The 17,570-nt window shown below is 41.9% G+C and overlaps 1 non-coding gene across 1 annotated transcript; it reads left to right on the top strand.

Annotated features, from left to right (window-relative positions):
* The first annotated feature begins 48 nt into the window (after nt 1-48).
* trnad-guc (transfer RNA aspartic acid (anticodon GUC)) lies at nt 49-120 on the top strand. The gene has a single exon. It is a non-coding gene; the product is annotated as a tRNA-Asp (tRNA).
* The last annotated feature ends 17,450 nt before the right edge of the window (nt 121-17,570 follow it).

The following is a 17,570-nucleotide window of genomic DNA, read 5'->3' as shown; positions in this document are numbered from 1 at the left end:
TGACCACACCAGGTGGCTGCTGCTATGACAGATGGTGGTTGGCAGCATTCCTCGTTAGTATAGTGGATAGTATCTCCGCCTGTCACGCGGAAGACCGGGGTTCGATTCCCCGACGGGGAGAAAGACTTTTACCAGCAGATAGGATGATACTGACCCTGTACATTGCTGCTGCAATAGAAAACATTTCCCAGTTTGGGATAAATAAAGTATTTGTTCTGTTCTGTTCTGTTCGTCTTGTGTCTTGTGAGCTTTAGATTATATTATTTCTTGGGCTCTGTGCTCTAAGTGTCTTAAAAATATGTGGTTTCCTTTATTTACAGTGGTGCATGTCATGTGACTTTACTTATGCAACATGTATGATAATGTTCTGTCTCCTCTCATTTCCAGACGTGCAGCCAAAACATGTGCAGTGATGATATGTGACGGTATCATCATGGTCTCAGAGAGAAGAGCTGAGTGTGTCTGTTCTGATCTTTGTTGTGTCTCTTCTCCTCTGTAGTTTCTGCTTGTTGCTCCGTCACACGCCCTCTGCTGGTGAGCCGCGTCATTACACACAACCTCTGCTGGTGTCAGACTGTATAATAACCACTTCTGATAGGAGCAATATTCACACACCACAGTGTACAACACATTATTTATTTAGTTTCTGATGCACTATGTACAGTTTTCTTACAGACCACTTCTCCCTCCACTCACCTGTGCAACAACTGTTCATATGTAAACTGTTGATGATTCTATTCTATATTTTATTGGTAGTTTATTTTATCATATATATCTTTTCTTAACTTATCCTTTGCTGTCTGTACCTGCTGTTGCAAAAATGCAATTTCCCCATTGTGGTTCTAATAAAGGTTTCTTAATCTTAATCTTAAGACTGTCTGGAGGACACACAGAGTGGACATGGGTCACAGAGTGCTGCTGCTGTTTGTGTCTCTGCAGCATGGGCAGCTGCTCCTGCTCCACTCGTCACCGGCTGATTGTTCACACCTGTGATCAGTCATCAGCCAATCCTGCTGCAGCTTCCATCTAGTATATGTGTCCAATGGAAGCTGAGCAACATGTCAGCTACACACATAGAAACACTACACATAGTTTGTCATATAAATAACATGGATTGAATCATGTTGTACAGTCAATGGAAACAAAAAGCACTGAGTGGTGCTGGTAGTGCAGCAGTGGATGGAGGCTGAAGTGCTGCCACCTAGTGTCAATATTTGGTATTAACTCTGACTACATATTCCACCTTTAACTCTCTGCCATATATACTGTGCCATGTGTGAAGTGATAATAAAATGTGAATGTGAATTTATTGTAAAGAACTTTACTTATTATCCCTGTTATAAGTGAGCAGTGTGTGTGTGTGTGTGTGTGTTTGATGGAGTGTGTAATGTCTGCTCAGTGTTACTGATGCTGCTGTGTGTGATCTGAAAACTGATCAAACTGTGATGTGTCTGATGCTGACAGAAGAATCAGAGGTCAGACAGTCGGATCCTCCTCTGTGACACCTTTAACATCATATCAGAAATCTCTGTCTGCTTCTGGTACATGCAGCTGATCACCAGCAGGGGGCTCACTGCTTTGCTGTCACTCAGTGTAACAATAGAACTGTTAGAATGATGGTGCGGCTCACACAGGTGTGTGTGGTTGAGGTTAATCAGTGCAACAATGTCAGCTTCTCTCTACAGACTGTGAGAGAAACAGTCTGACTGAAGACAGGAGGAGGCAGAAATGTCACTGTGTGGATGTCAGCTGCCAGAAAACACCACAGAAGAAGAAGAAGAGGCAGAGGAAGAAGAAGAACAGAGAGGGGAAAGTGTTTGTGGTGACGGTGGATTCATACACACACATTTCTGCTGGCTCATATATAATGGAACAAAGGGCTGACAAGCAGCTGCATGTCCAGGTGAGTCCTGTTCCTGGTTCCTCCATGACTAATCCAGCAGATCAAAGTCCTGGAGGTGGTTCTGAGTGCTACATTTACATTTGGTAGCTGTTCACTGGAGCTCTGAACCCTTCATCAGGTGTGCCATGTGGAATGATCCCATCACACTTCATCGGTATGAAGCGTGTTATTGAGTTATGGTAAAAATATATCTCATTTTAGGAAGGTATGGTAAGTTTTTCTTGATATTTCAGCTAATTTTGAGGTAAAAAGAACCAGAAACAGATGAAAACATGTTTTATAATAAATCCCAGTGGAGCAACAAGACTTATTATAAGAGTAAGAGCATTCACACAACTCCTCAATTTAAGAAAAACTAAACAAGAACAATGAACACTTTTTATTATTATTATTTCATTGCTGCCATCTGTACCTGACCTGGTTCATATCCAGCATCTTGTTAAAATGACAGCAGACTGGTCTATAGAACATACAAATAATACAAATAACCATGCTGTAAATGTGCATTGTCCACAAACAGGACAAAATGACCCAAAATGGCAAAAAATGAAATGACCCTTGCTTCACCTGCACCCTGAATCACAATGTAGCAAAGAACATGCTTGTTCAGTATACTGCAGCATCAGCATTTGACTGACTGTTGATCTGCTGTTTCAGATTAGTGTTACAGTTATTTTCATACAGAAAGAACAATCACGAAACAACGAAAACAACCGAGGCAAACCGATTAAAAACTGCACCTGTTACAACCTCTCAGATGAGGCTCTGTGTAGCCCAAGCACAGCTGCCAGGTAATATTTTGTGGGGACATGTCACATCCTTGTGAGTAGAACTATAACAGGGAGTGGAATCTAACAGATCCTCAGATGTTATGAGTTCAGTTGCTTGTGCCATGTTTGGCCTCTCTATTGAATATGCCATGTAATTTCTATCATAGCAGACAGTATTATGCTGCTGCAGCTCAAAACAATATAACGACCAGTTAATTACATAGATGTTGCTCACGAGTCCAAACTCAGGTAAATCACTGGAATTAACAGCAGTTACAAGTAATGTCTTCTCCGTACATATTTATGACCATTTAGATGAATCCATTCAACAGACACTGCATTGTTTGTGTCATCATTTCCGAGGAAAGCCCTTGTTTTTCTTTCAAATATGACATGCTGCGTATTTCTGAAGTTGGTCCCGATGCACACTCATTGAAAAACATTGGGTGTTCAGGATGACTTACATTTTGACAACACTCATACATTTGATTATGCCTTACTAAAGACCTTTGCAGCCCACTGTTTGAAAAAACAATGTATTGATTCAAACCTCATGCACATGTGACGGACCATCGGTCCCAGGAGTTCTATCTGCGATGGAGCATGAATCAGATATAAATATTGTTATCAGGGAAAAGACATTTCAGATGTTTTAAATGCTGTTCAGTCTCTTTAACCTGCTAATTGTCTGTAGACCAATGACAGGAGCAAACAACATCTGAACACTTTCTATGAGTTCAAGGATGAATTTGTAGTACTCAGTATCTGTAGCTGTATCAATAATAAATGAACAGTCATTGGGCCTGAGGATTGCTTCAGTTTACTGTCACTTGAAGCTAATGTGCTGTAAGCTATAGGGCTTGGTTTGTCTCTGACATCAAGCGGAGAGTAGGGAAATCCAGTTAATGCAGTATTGAGGGCATCCAAGTCTAGTTGACCTAAAAGAACTGAATGTTTAACACACACTTTATTTCTGATGGAGCAATGCCTTCAAGAATTACATGCATCATATCCTGAGGTGTTTGTTCAATCAAGTTAAAGGCTGGAAATTCTACCAGCTTGCTCTTCCTGTTGATGCCAAATGTAGTCTTTAAACTGTTCCTAAGATCCTCTGTATTTGCTTCTCAATGTCACTGCACTGCCGAACATGTCTTTCTAGTGTCCTTAGTTCAAAGTTGTCTTGGTCGAAATACATTTGCGTGTCCTTAAATGAACATTCACACTGCTGGCACTTACTCTAGGCGAAACCAACAGCCTCTTTAAATCCACAAAGCTCATGTTGTGCTAAGGTGTCTCCACATATCGACACTAATGCTCCAGATATTTCACGTTCACCAGCTGCAGTCTGAATATTAACACCATCATATAGCATTTTCAAGTCCTCATACAACCTGCCCAAAATTCCATCCACTCCACAATCAGACACAGGGCTCTAGACTAACTTTTTGCACTGGTTGCACCGGTGCGCCTAACCTTTTTTTCTTGGGTGCACCGGCACAAAAGTTAGGTGCACCGCATCACACATCACACAGCAGTTTGTTTTTTAATCACTGTCCATATATTTTATGGATCAGGCCTTAACTTGACACCTATCCTAATACAGAAGTTCTTTTCATCTTCTCTCATCATCTGCAGCTACATCTACTCTTTACCTGACGGCCTCGCAGGGCTGTAGCCAAAGTTTTAGAAATAACGGGCTTAATAATCACATATCATCCTAAACTGACTTTGGACCTTGTTTAATGAACACAGGTAAATAAAAATAAATAAATACATGTACCGATAGTACTCATTCAAATTATAGACAAACTAGCCAACAAGTCTGCCTGTCAGAAATCCATGATGAAGATTCAAAGTTACAGCACTCTTCAGTTCCCTGTTTGCTTTCTCTCTGTATTTTCTGGCTGTCGCTCCTCACTTATCTATCTGGCAATTGGAATTAAAAATTATTTAAATTATATACACCTTTATTTATTTAATAGTTGTGATTGAGATATATATTTGTTTTCTTCAACACGTTTTTAATGCAGCTACAGTATCTCTTCTCTCATCTTCCTCACCTCTCTTCCTCAGTTTCTCCTCTCTTTCTAAAGCTGAGCTCCAGCTGACAGACTCTTCATTCTGTCTGTTACAGTTTCAGCTGTATGCAGATATCATCCTGGCAGACAATGCTCCACTATAGCAGGATAATAACAATACTTTTTAAATGGGCGTTCATCATGTTCTATAACTCCTTAAACCAGCTGACTGCTGTCAGTCAGAGTGACTCGGCCTTCATGGATGGAACCACACAGGTTGTTCAGTCTGTTATAACGCTACGAGCACGTCACGCCCCCTCCCTGAACATTACCGGCTCGTTATCGTCACTCATTCAGGTCAACAGCAAATTAGCAAAACCCGCATAGTAGCAACAAATCCTGCTCCTCCGCACATGTTCACTTAAACTGCGGTTTCTGCTGTTCAGCAGCGAAACGTCTTTAAACCCTGTCTGTCTTTGTGTGCGCGCTGCAGTCAGAGGGCCGTATGAGTTCTGCACACACGTTTTAAAAAGTCCGGGCCCAAACGACTTTGTTCTCGTCACCTCGGGAACACGAACAGATTTCTCCATTCTCGTGGCGTATGGAACAAGCTTTATCACACAGCATCAGCTCTGCGCAGCATATGTCCGCGTTCTTCTTATGAATTTTCGGTCTCGGGTGACCGCAGCAGACACGTTTTCAAAGATACACACACAGAGGTCCCGCCCTTCACCGTCTCTGATTGGCTTAGACCACTATATGGGCCTGATGTGTGTCTGTTGCTGGACCACAGGGAGACTTTTGAGAATCGCAGAGAATGTATCTCCCTCTTACAGCTGGTCATACCGGTGCGACCTCTGATATTTTTTGGTTGCACCTTTGAGAAATTAGGTCGCATGTGCGCCCAAAATGGTCGCACTCTAGAGCCCTGAGACAACTCACTCTTCTTTGCAACAGCCAGTAGACGGATTGCAGCAGGTTTTGATCCATATTTTGGATGAATGTTTCCTAATGTATAATAAAACATCAGCAACTTATTCTGGGGAGCATGAGATCCAAGTGCATTGCAGATTTCAAATAATGATCTGTAAAGCAGAAGGTGGGGCTGAAAATAAAGGCTGTGATTTCATGAGCTCTCCATCTATGATGTCATAGAGAGAGCCACTTCTGTATTTTTGTGGCTCATCTGTCAGTTCTAACACTTTTGGATGGGACAATAACTGTTCTGAACTTGTAATCAGAGGTATGTAATGAAAACATTCAGGAACTGTGGCAAGAACCCTTTTTGTCCCTTTTTCCTGCAGCAGGCGGTATAGCCAACAGAAAGCTCTGACTCCACACACTTGACATTGTCCTTAATCACATTGTCCTGCCTGTATGCTGTCCAAACAGATGTGAATGGATCCTCAATCCGGTCCAATACTGCCAATGCTTCCTTTTCAAGTTCACTTCCCTGATGTTGAAATACAGTTTGTAGCTGACTCCTCAGACTAGTCACCAACAGAGCTTGATATTGCTGCATTGCTGCCAAGACATCATTCACACCTCTGCAGAACAGACAAGAAATAAGAGCAAATTAAATACAAGCAGTCCATGTTTTTAATTTATTAGCATGCAATCTCTATTACAAAGTGTATAAAGTTTTATCTTATCTTATCTTATCTTAATAATGTTGTATGTAGACAGACCTGTGAAAGATGGTGCTTTCTCTTGCAGTCAACATAACAGCAGTAGCTTGTCTGGTCAGACGGTTACACCTGATGTCCTCCTTAAAAAGAAAATCACTGTTCCTCCACACAAAACATGATGCTGTTATTAAACTGGACAGGACTCACCTCTGACTGACTTGATGCAGAGAGTCTACAGGAAGACATGACCCCCTGTTTCCAGCACTGCTTCATCCGTTCGCTCACTGGTTTCCCCCGTCGCTCAGCTGGACTGTATGCCCACACGGTTCTGTTCACCTGATGAAGCTGCTGTTGTCTTCTCTCCCTGTGAATGGTTGCTGCCATGTTCAAGGTGTTCGCGGTGGTTTCTTCCAATGTGACCATAGTGAGTTGTAGACTCCATATTCTTTGGTGCATCCATCAATTCCACAAACAAAGTCCGGACTACGACTATGAGCAGTATTTATATGACTCAGTAAAGACTTGAGAGTGAGAGCTACAAACACAAAGCAGATAACACAGCGCCAAATCATTCCCTGTTTTTAGCCTTAGCTAGCAGCTAGCTGCCTGCTCTGCATGAAGCCGACCTGCTGACACGTCATGATGAAGGTACGTACCACAATTCCATGTCTTATAACAACAGAAACCACTTACTATTTATCAATTATCCAGATATGCCGATATATTATGAAGCAATATGACCTTATTTACGTGAATATAGTTTGTACAAATGCAAATTAAACGTATTTAGGCTTAGTGCCCCTCCCCGCTCCCTCTTGGAATATGGTACATTCCACCTGTCGCGTTTTTTTTCCACTTGGAGTCCGTGAAGCTAAACTTTAAGCTAGAGGTTACCTGCTGCTGCTGTGAAATCATAATTCTCAACAAACTGTGGATGTCAGACTCATAAAATGGACAAACTGGACGAGGTTACACCTGCCACAGTCAGAGGTATGCTACAAGGGTTACTTTGATGTTGTGCTGGTGTTAATGGTGAGTTAATGTAGTTAGCCTAGCTTAACAAGTTGTGGATTCGCGGCTAAAGTTTAGCAGCTAAAACACATAAAACGGGCTAATCTAGTAATAGCTTATGTCTCATTGAGCTGTGGGGCCATTCTCTCAATGTCAAGGACTGTAAACACTGAAAATACAGCAACAACTGGTCATTTGTAAGACATGAATACATGATGTTAAGTTCACATACTACTCTTGAAGTAGAAGTAGCAAGAAATAAAAAATGTGGAAACAGGTGCTGACAAAATATCCTCACCTACTATGTAAAAATCTGAAGGAATTTAATGATAACCTCTGTTTCTTGGCCCTGACTAACTTTTCTGTTTTACAGCTGCTAATATTGGAGAAGACTTGATCCCATCGCTTTCCCAAGATGACGTTAAAGACCTCTTTCCTGGTCCTGAACATTTCTGGAGGCGCCGGGCTATATGGCTTGTAGTGAATCAAAATGAAAAGGTCAGATCTGTCTGTCACAGTATAACAGGACTGATAAACAGCACATGGTTCAATATCACTATCTGTTTCAAATACATTTTTCAAAAAGTTATAAGTGTTTTTTTCATTCCCCAAAATGATCATGTGACTATGACAAAAATGCTCAATAAATGTTTGTGTAAATGTGTTTTAGGTGGATACTGCTCTGGAAATTCATCAATCTCCCCCACTGGAGGCAGTGACCTTTCAAAAGAGGAGGCAAATACTTCTAAATTTGTGACTATGTCCAACCCAGAATACATGGTGTTCACGGACAGTGAGCTTGAACAGGTGCGACGCTCCTACTTCGAGCAGAAAGGACTGGGAACTGAGCACAATGTGACCTTATCCAAGGAGCTCTTTTGCCGACTCATAAGAAACACTATGACTGATATGATCTCCATCGCAAGAGCCACAGAGGACTCCAGATACCCTGCCAAACATGAGATGCATGCCATCAGTATAAGTTTTTCTTCATTTACTATGTATGCCTTGCAGGAGCATGTTGCCAAAAAGCTCATGAAGAGACTCTCAAATGTGAAAAGTCCAAGGAAGACCAAAGTTCCACCTTCCAAGAAACCACGGCAAGAAGTCAGTTCTGCAGATTCCAGTGCATCCATCATTATTCTGGAACATTCACCTGTTAGTTCCATGGGCATCCCAGTGTCACCTAGAGCCAGCACCCCAGTGCAAAACGGGACAGCAGTGATGAAGAATGTATGAATTGTATTAAATATAATTTTGGCTGAGTTCATTCATATGGCACATTCTGGACATTCAGCAGCTTTGGAATGTTTCACTATGTGTCCAAGAGTGTCTGTACTCTGGTCCAATATTTTACTTTTATATCAAGTAACACAAACATTAATGAATTAATGCTACCACTTACTCAGTTTATTATACTGACAACTTGCTTGTTTGGATATCTCATGTCCTCTTTCCATCATAATGTCCCTGTAATGTCTTCAGCTTGTTCAGTTGATGTCTGGACAGCCAGAAAATCCAAGCAGGACACTACAAGACCCTCCAAGAAATGTACAAGTCCAAAAAGCCAAACAAAGCTGCAGTAACTCAATTGCTGAACCTTGAATCCGAGTCTCAAAGACGCTTCATCACCTCTGACGTCTTAAAGGATTCTAGAGGCTTACCCTTGTTTCAGGGAACTGGATCACGTAAGTAATGTTGGTCCCACTTAGTTCACATGACTCAGTTTGTAGCCTGACATAAATAGCATAATGTTCATATGTCTCACACATTATAGATTTGTTTGGCCTGATGGTGAATCATTTTAGATAGAATGTTAGACTTTTTTTAATTCTTCACTGAATCTGTTTCAGGTGCTTGACGAGCTGCTGCCAATTATCCAACCAACCAACTTCCAGCACATATCAGAGATGCAGAACAGATGGAAAAGCTTCTACTCAAAGGTCCAGTTTTATGGTGTGATGAAGAAGGCCATGAAGCCTCCAAAGACTTTGAATGGAGGTGAAGTCATGATGCATTTAGTTCTTTTTACATAATAATGTCTCAGTTATTTATGTTACAGTTACTTATAGTACCACGTTGTATTGTGCCTTTTCCATTCAACCAGTGGAGCATATCACAGCTGTCTCCAGAGCCCTGCCACTGCTCTGTCCGTCCAGCACTATGCCACCAAAGAAACTGGGCTCAAGCAGCCAGGCTCTTTTCCATGTCCTTTCGGTAAGATTGTTCATAATATATTCCTGTTTTTCATACATTTTATATTTAGTTTAGTTACTTTGAGATAAACTTTGATCATTTCCAAAGTTCCAGGGGAAGGGGAAGTGTTTTCTACAGTGTGCTTAATGTAGTACTGACTTCATTGGCTCTAGCTGTGCTGCATCTAGCATTTGCAGTGCTGAATGCTAAGGGGATTTATTGTGACCATAGAATTTCTCTAATGTCCTCATCCAGGTCAAAGTTCTGTTTTTCTAATCTTCTTCATTTATTTGTGTCATCCAGACTTCTGAGGATCCTGATGGGTTCATGCGGCAGCGGGGCCTGTCTTCTCCTGTTCTGCTTGTTTCTGAGGACAACTGCATGATCGCCGTTGGAAACACTCCAGTGAGCAGCTTCACCATGGACAGACTTAATGAGGGACTTCTCTACCTCATGGCATATTACTATGCCCTGCACATACCCAAAGTGCATTTCTACACTCCTGTCAGTACTGCAAACAGAGGTACACAACCATTCAGTCCACGAGCAGGATTTGACCCCCCACTACAAAGAAGCGATTGGTGAGTGGAAGTCCTTCCCTGAGTGAGTGAGCCCCTTTGTTTGTAGAAGCTTGTGTTTGATTTTCAAAGAAAAGTTCATCACATTCGTCACATTTATTGTTGATGTTTTTTGGAATGTGGAAGTGGTCCGGTTTTGAATTAAATACAATATATTGAATGAAAAACTTTTGGTGTCTTGATTTAAGACCACTTCACTTATATTTGTTATACTGTTTTAAGGAATGATGTCTTATTTTAACTACATTTGTGCAGATTAAGGTGTCATTTCCTAAAGGTAATTTAGTAGATAGACTTAAATTCTAATTTTAAGTTACTTAATCTTAAATTAGTGGTTTTTCATTTCTGGTTTTAGAACAAAATGGATTAATTGAAGAATTCTTGTCAATGTCTGGAGTACATCTTCCAAATCACAACGGTTACAGCACCTCTGATTGACCCCACACCCCTGTGAATCACCCAGGAAGGGGAAGACCTTAACACACATGGAGGAGGCACATGTTAGCCCCAGTGGCCTAATGGATAAGGCACTGGCCTCCTAAGTGCAGAGGACAGTGAATCAAACCAACCTGTGTGAAAATGCATCTCAATGTTTTCCCTAAAGAAGCAAAGTCCACATGTCGGTGTGTCTCAGCAGCTCACTGTTCATGAGCACTATGCTGCACGGTGAACTGATATACACTCTAAAAACTGTAAGCAGGCTCTACTCAACGTCTGTGGTGAAACATTTTTACACTTCAAAATATTAAGTAAACATGAAACTAATTATGTCACTTCTTTCATTATGAGTTAAGACTCCAATAAGTTCCATTAAACTCACAGTGATGTATCCAGACTTCATAGTAAAGCCTTTCTTCTTCATGCCTCCTCCCACCTTACCCATTAAGCACATGTGTTTGTTACCAACAGCATGATTGTACCAACCAGTTCAGAGGGGAAGAAGAAGGAGCAACACCACATCAGGAAGGTCCTGCAAACCTGTGGCTACCCCAAGTGGGCACTCAGCAAAGCCACAAAAACAAGACCCCCCAACAACAAGAAGGAGTTCATCAAACATCAAATGATCAGTTAACCATACGCCTTACTAAACAGAAAAGTTTACAAATGATCCACTATTGTAGCTCTGTAGTAAGACGCATGAGCTCAGGACATTTTCAGCAGTACATTTGCTCTGTTCTAGTTCACCATTTTGTCTGGCTCTCTGCTTATGTTCTGCTTTGATTCCAAATACAAACATCCAAACATTTTCAATGTATATGCTGCACTAATCTCAAACATTCTGTTCAGAAATAAACAAATGCATCTTCATTTCACAGTCACACATGTAACCAACTTAACCTCATAACTTCATATAAGCGTACTTACTCTCTGGTTATGAGTCTAGCTTTAAGGTAACACAGACAACATGAAATTAGCGTCTGTTAGCAACATGCTAATACATGTTTCTCTCACTTTGTGAACACTCGTAAAACATAAACACATCTAACAACACTGTCTGCAGTCACTTAAGATACTAACAGAACAGATCTGATCACTGACAGGTGAGCTGAATAACTCTGATGACCTGGTTACCATGGTAACTCAGTGGCTGGATATATGAGGCAGCAAGACAACATTTGTGTGTGTGTGTGTGTGTGTCTTCAGCATTGAGCTGTGTGAGTGCTGCTATCAGGAAATCAGAGTTAAACAGTGAGAGCAGAAATCCCCCAGAGGGCTGGACCTGACTGCTGTCCTGATAAAGACATGAGCAGAGACATGAGGAGGACTGTCTGGAGGACACACAGAGTGGACATGGGTCACAGAGCGCTGCTGCTGTTTGTGTCTCTCTGGAGCTCCGGTAGGACTCTGCTTCCATGATGTCTTTATAAGAGCTGGGAGAAGAGTGTGTGTGAAGAGTGTTTTGTGTGTGTTTATATTTGTTTGTTTTCTTCACTGACAATCTTATTATGGATAATGCTGCTAAGGATCACAGTGGAATTAGTCTGATTGTTTTTAAAGTTGTTATTATAGCAGTTTATGTTCACTGTGTATGCAAGTCCACACTGGATGTTCCTTTTTTAGGATTAACATTTATGGAGCCCCGAAAGGGACATTTGCAGTTTATTTATTTATTTATTTATATTTCACGCTGTATTTATTTCATCCCTAATATGCAAATCTCCTCTTAAGATACAAATCATAAAGCACACAGTCCTTCTCTGGATAACTACAAACTTCACTACATCCAGTGGTAAAACAGACTGAGCCCTGTTGTTGCTGCTGTCAGCTACAAGGAGACATAAACACAGCGTGAACTGAATCAATATGAATTAAAATGGAGGAAACCTTTATTTGACCCACAATGCAGACATTAAATCAATACATGTAACATTCAATGAAAACATGTGGCAATAAATGAATGACTAATATGCCACCATATGAACGATCTGGCACCGCCTGGCTGCGGCTCCAAGCAGATGAAGGGAAGTTGGTGAGAGGTGATGAGGTGATGATCTGTTGCCAGAGACAGGTTGATCTGGACACACTTGTGTGAAACCAGCCTGTCCAGTTAGGATCAACACAGCAGGACAGGTAAATGGGACGGTCTGGCCTTCAAAGCACTTCCTGATTCTCGCTTAGGGTGCGAGAGGTCCCGGGTTCAAATCCCGGACGAGCCCTGACAGTTGTTGTTGACTCTTTTCAGTTCCTCTATAACTACCACACAGCTTTACAAAGCTAACAAAGTGCTACTCAGACTCATCCCAATCCAGAGCAGTTGTTACACAAGCTGTGTCTCATTTCAGGGTCTGCATCCTTCGGAGGACGCAGCCTACGCAGTCTCAGGAGGCCGCGTCCTCCTGAGGATCCTCCGGAGGATCCTCCACCGTTGGTAAATGGGACGGTCTGGCCTTCAAAGCACTTCCTGATTGTGGCGTGACGTCATAAATTTTGCCCCGGGAAAAACAAAAGCAGCGACAGCGACACAACACGGACTACACAACAAGCGGGACAACAGTGTGGATTTAGACATTTGGAATATTTTAATATATTTATTTGTTGTTGGAGGAAGAGGAGAGGCGGCTCCAGCGGCAGCAAAACCGGTGACGGCTCATTTTCTTCAGGCTGGGAGAGCGCAGTGGGGAGGTGACGGTAAGCTGCTGTTTAACCATATTATTGATCATAATTAATATACCAGCTACTGAGCAAACGCTAGATATATAACCAGTAGATAGACAAATATGATTAAATGTAATTTATATTTGATTCAATCGTAAGACTTGATACAGGGTCTGTTTGTAATTTTAATACTTTAAATTAAATAGCTAAATGTGTAAGAACCCTGCAAATAACCCTGAAAGCACTGCTTTAATGTGTCATTAAGCATCAGGTCTGTCACTGCACCAGAGAATTACTGCTGGGTGGAGGAGAGTGGGGCTCCCTGCAGGACCAGCTGTCTGTCCTGGAGGAGGTGTACTGACCATCATCACCTTTGGAGGGTGAGGATACATATTTTATAGCTTTTCATATTTTAAGCTGTTTTGGAAGCCGCTCTGTGGAAGTTATTATTTTTATTTTTGCCCTTTTTAAAAACATCTTTAGTAACATGGCAGCCGCCGATCGTCAGCTCTGCAAACCCTGATGGACGATGTGGTGGACAGAGGAGACAGGCACCCCCCTCCCCCAGATGATGTCCCACTCACAGCCAGAGGACTCCAAGGTCTTCACCGTGGCATCATCCAGTCCAGCAGCACCAAGGACTCCTGCTCAGCCAAACATTTATATATATGTTCTTTGTGAATAGTATTTTCTGCTGATCTTTATAAATAATAAACTGTACATTTTCATAATGCCCACTGGTAAATAGTTAGAAATGTTCAAACTGTGTCTTTGTAAATATTGTACATAACACAACACACACACAATAAATGATTTACTGTGGTCACTGAGAAGTTGTTCAAAAGTTTTGTCAGGTTTCTTCTGTTTCTCTCTGCTCCTCCTACAACAAAATGACAACAGGCAGAATGACCGTTTGATATAATAACGATAATATTGCTCCTCACGTGAACTATGCTTTATACTGTACTACAGTAAACAACAAGAAACAACATTCAATCAAAACGTTTAGTTTACAGCGCCTCGTATCAACAGGACGTCATGTTTGTAAATATAAAACTCATTTTTTTAATGCCGCTGTCACTACTAGCATTTTAAAACTCTGGAACTACTGCTCTGTACTTACATTTAAATGTGAATTCGGCACTCCTGCCGCTGCCGCTCGCTTGGTCCGTCATTGTACTATTGGACAAAAAGTAGGCCCGCAAAGCATTGTGGGATATTTAAGGCCACGAAGGATGGTAGCGATGCATCCTCCAAATTCAGGCAAAAGGAGGACGCATTTGGAGGACGCATTTGAAGGACCCTTCGACTTTTGGCGAATTGGGACAGCCTTCGCGCAGCTTTGTGACGTAAGCGGCCTTAAAATGCGCACTCCGAAGGATGCAGACCCTGAAATGAGACACAGCTTATATGTGGAGGAGGGATTGATTTTGGAATGAGGAGGCTGCAACCTGCGATGGCACCACTAGATGTCAGCTTTTCACAGCATTGGTGGTTCAGTGGTGGAATTCTCGCCTGCCACGCGGGAGGCCTGGGTTACTGTTGACAAGTAAAAATGTGATTTAGTCAGTGGCGTAGGAAGCATTAAAAATGTGGGGGGGACACCTTCTGTGGGTGGGTGGTGAAAAAAAGTACATCAGTATATTATGAAATATAATAATATGAAGTAGTTGCGATTTCCTGCGGATTTTAACAGGTTGTTAAACTATTTTACCTACAGAAGTAAACACTTAATGACTATTTCAGAGACAGATTCAACAAAAACTTGGTGACAAACTAATTACAAGTGAAACAACAGTTTTGTCAAACATACTGGTGCTACTACACTAACAGCCTCCATATCTGAGGCCTTCTCTCATTTACAGAGACAAAAAACTGGCAAATCCCATAGAAAAATGAACCAAACTGCTTAATGCAGATAATACTGAAACACTAAAAATACTAACTTACAAAAAGATGCATGTCCTTATTTTTATTTGCTTATAAAACTGCTGAATTCACAACAAACCTTGTGGATGTGTTTATAATGATGCCCTGCCTCATCTGCTACATCAGTGTTTCCCTGTTCATATAATGCTCCACTGTGTCCTGACGGTCCATCACATGTGTTTTATTCTTGCTGATAAGAGTAGGAGCAGGTGGCTATGTGCACTGGCTAGGCGAGGCTGAAGCTAGCAGGCTAACAGGAGCTAACCTGGCCTTATTACAATATGGGTTAAAGCTGAAAACAACTCTAACTCTCCGTGTCTTTGGTAGAATCTCCTCATGTCCATTGTGTGTGGGGAGGGAGCAGAAAAGGCAACAACATGTCATCAGACAAATAAAACCGTCTACTGTAACTGGAAGTAAACAGCAGCTTCCTCCCAACTTTTCTAAGTTTCTTTAACATCAACCTAACGTCACCTGGGGCCATGTGACAAACAGTCAGGCTTCAGCATGAGCTGGACTTTGTGGGATGACACTGACGTTACCTCCTCCAGCGTCGACCAGCACCGACGGTTCTCTTTACGGTGTTTTACGCTCGCTCGAAGAAACCACTGGCTTTGTTAGGTCCGTTACTATAGTAACGGTATTGCATAGGGGTGGGCGATACTGAAGATTTCAGTATCGATCCGATACCAAGTAAATACAGGGCCAGTATCACCGATACCGATACTTTTACATTGAAATTTCATGATCATAAATAATTTTTTTTGCCTTCTTTTTTGCCCTTAAATAGATTATCGTGATTGGCAGAATAATAATACACAAGAAACATTTGTTAATAAATCAAGCTGCAAACAAAAGTGCAGAACTGTATAAGTTTGAAATTTTAACTTCACAATCATGTCAGCAATGCTCCTTGTGATAACGATCCATGTCTTATCACAGCACTCAGAAAGACAGCATTAATTCACGCTGCAGATTACTCAATTACTCAACCTTCACTTTTTTAAATCATCTACCTGTGTTTTGCAGTAAAGCCTTTGTCAGTGACCACTGTCTCTGGTTCATGTTTGGGGATCTGCCTCTTCCTCCTCCCTCTGTTTACTCTGCAGCTCCGCTTTGGGCTCTGCTGCTTTATGTTTGTGTAAATGAGTTGTGTTTCCACAGCGGCAGGTCACTTTCCTGCACACCTCACAGTAGCAGTTTCTTCTTCTCATCTGTCGCTGTGAAATAACTCCAAACAGCGCTCCTCTTCCTCTCTGCTGTCTCCATGATACTAGCTGTACTTTACAGCCAATCAGGAGCTCCGTCTGCTCCGGCAGAGTGGAGAAGGAGGGGGAGGGGCGGAGTGTGCCTGCGCACTGAGAGTGAGAGAGGAGCGCTGTTTGCACCGCGAGTAAATACGAGTAAAGTTGCTGAAGGTATAGAAGAGAAACTTCCACAGAAATATCGATCTCACCACGCTAGTATCGAGTAATTACTGATCCTAACTTTGGTATCGATACTATCGATATTTAGATCGATTCGCCCACCCCTAGTATTGCAGCGCTGTGGCAACCAGGAAAACATGGAGGATGGATTTCAGCGGTGAGGTTATTCTCTTACGAACTTAGTTCACGAGCAATCGAGACAGCATTAGGTGGAGTTTCCTACTCACTAAATGGGGAGGGGGGGGGGCTGTACCCCTGCATACAAGTGCTGCTTAGGCTAACACAGAGCGTTAGCTCTGGGCTAACGTTAGCCTGTCAGCTACACTACAAAAGTAAAGCCAAGCACTTTTGGATTGCGTTAGCTGGCGGCGAGCTGTGCTCTCAGTGCATTAAGGATGAATTCAACGTGCCTGTGTAGAAAACTCCAAGTACTAACCGTGTTCACCACTTACCTCTGACGGCTATATGACGCGACCATAGACGTTAGCTACAACGAATGCTAACTAATCTTAGCTGCTTGTAGCCTGTCTACCCCAACATGAACAATGACTGACATTTCTTCTTAAGCTCAATGTCCATTTATCTTAAGGCATGCACATTGTTTCACATAAAGATAATAAACTTATTGAATAGAAGACAGAAAACTTACCAACAGTAGTTTCAAGCAGAGGCGGATGGCGGGTAGGACAGAGGCTGATCTCCTGCTCATGCTCTTGCTCTGCTAGTTGAACTCATTCGGTTTGAGAGGGCCACGGGAGTCAAAGCAAATATATATTTATGTTACATCTGCTAAACATATTTGGGTATTGTTGGAATTAATAACATTTTCATAAGACAAACAAAATAATAATGTTTCACCTCTAAGAGGGGCTTGAATCAGTTTTTTGAGTGCAGTGAGTCTGCTCCCCTATGTCCTCAACATGTGTTTTTAGCATTACATCCCAGTCAGTGGTGTCAAAGCAGTCCCTCAGACCATCCTCTGCCTCAGGTGACCACTTCCTGATTGAACGTGTG

Source organism: Parambassis ranga, unplaced genomic scaffold (assembly GCF_900634625.1).
Source record: "Parambassis ranga unplaced genomic scaffold, fParRan2.1 scaffold_22_arrow_ctg1, whole genome shotgun sequence".
Classification (NCBI taxonomy): Eukaryota; Metazoa; Chordata; class Actinopteri; family Ambassidae; genus Parambassis; species Parambassis ranga.
Note: the sequence above shows the minus strand (reverse complement) of the source record. Positions and strands in the feature narration are given on the sequence as shown.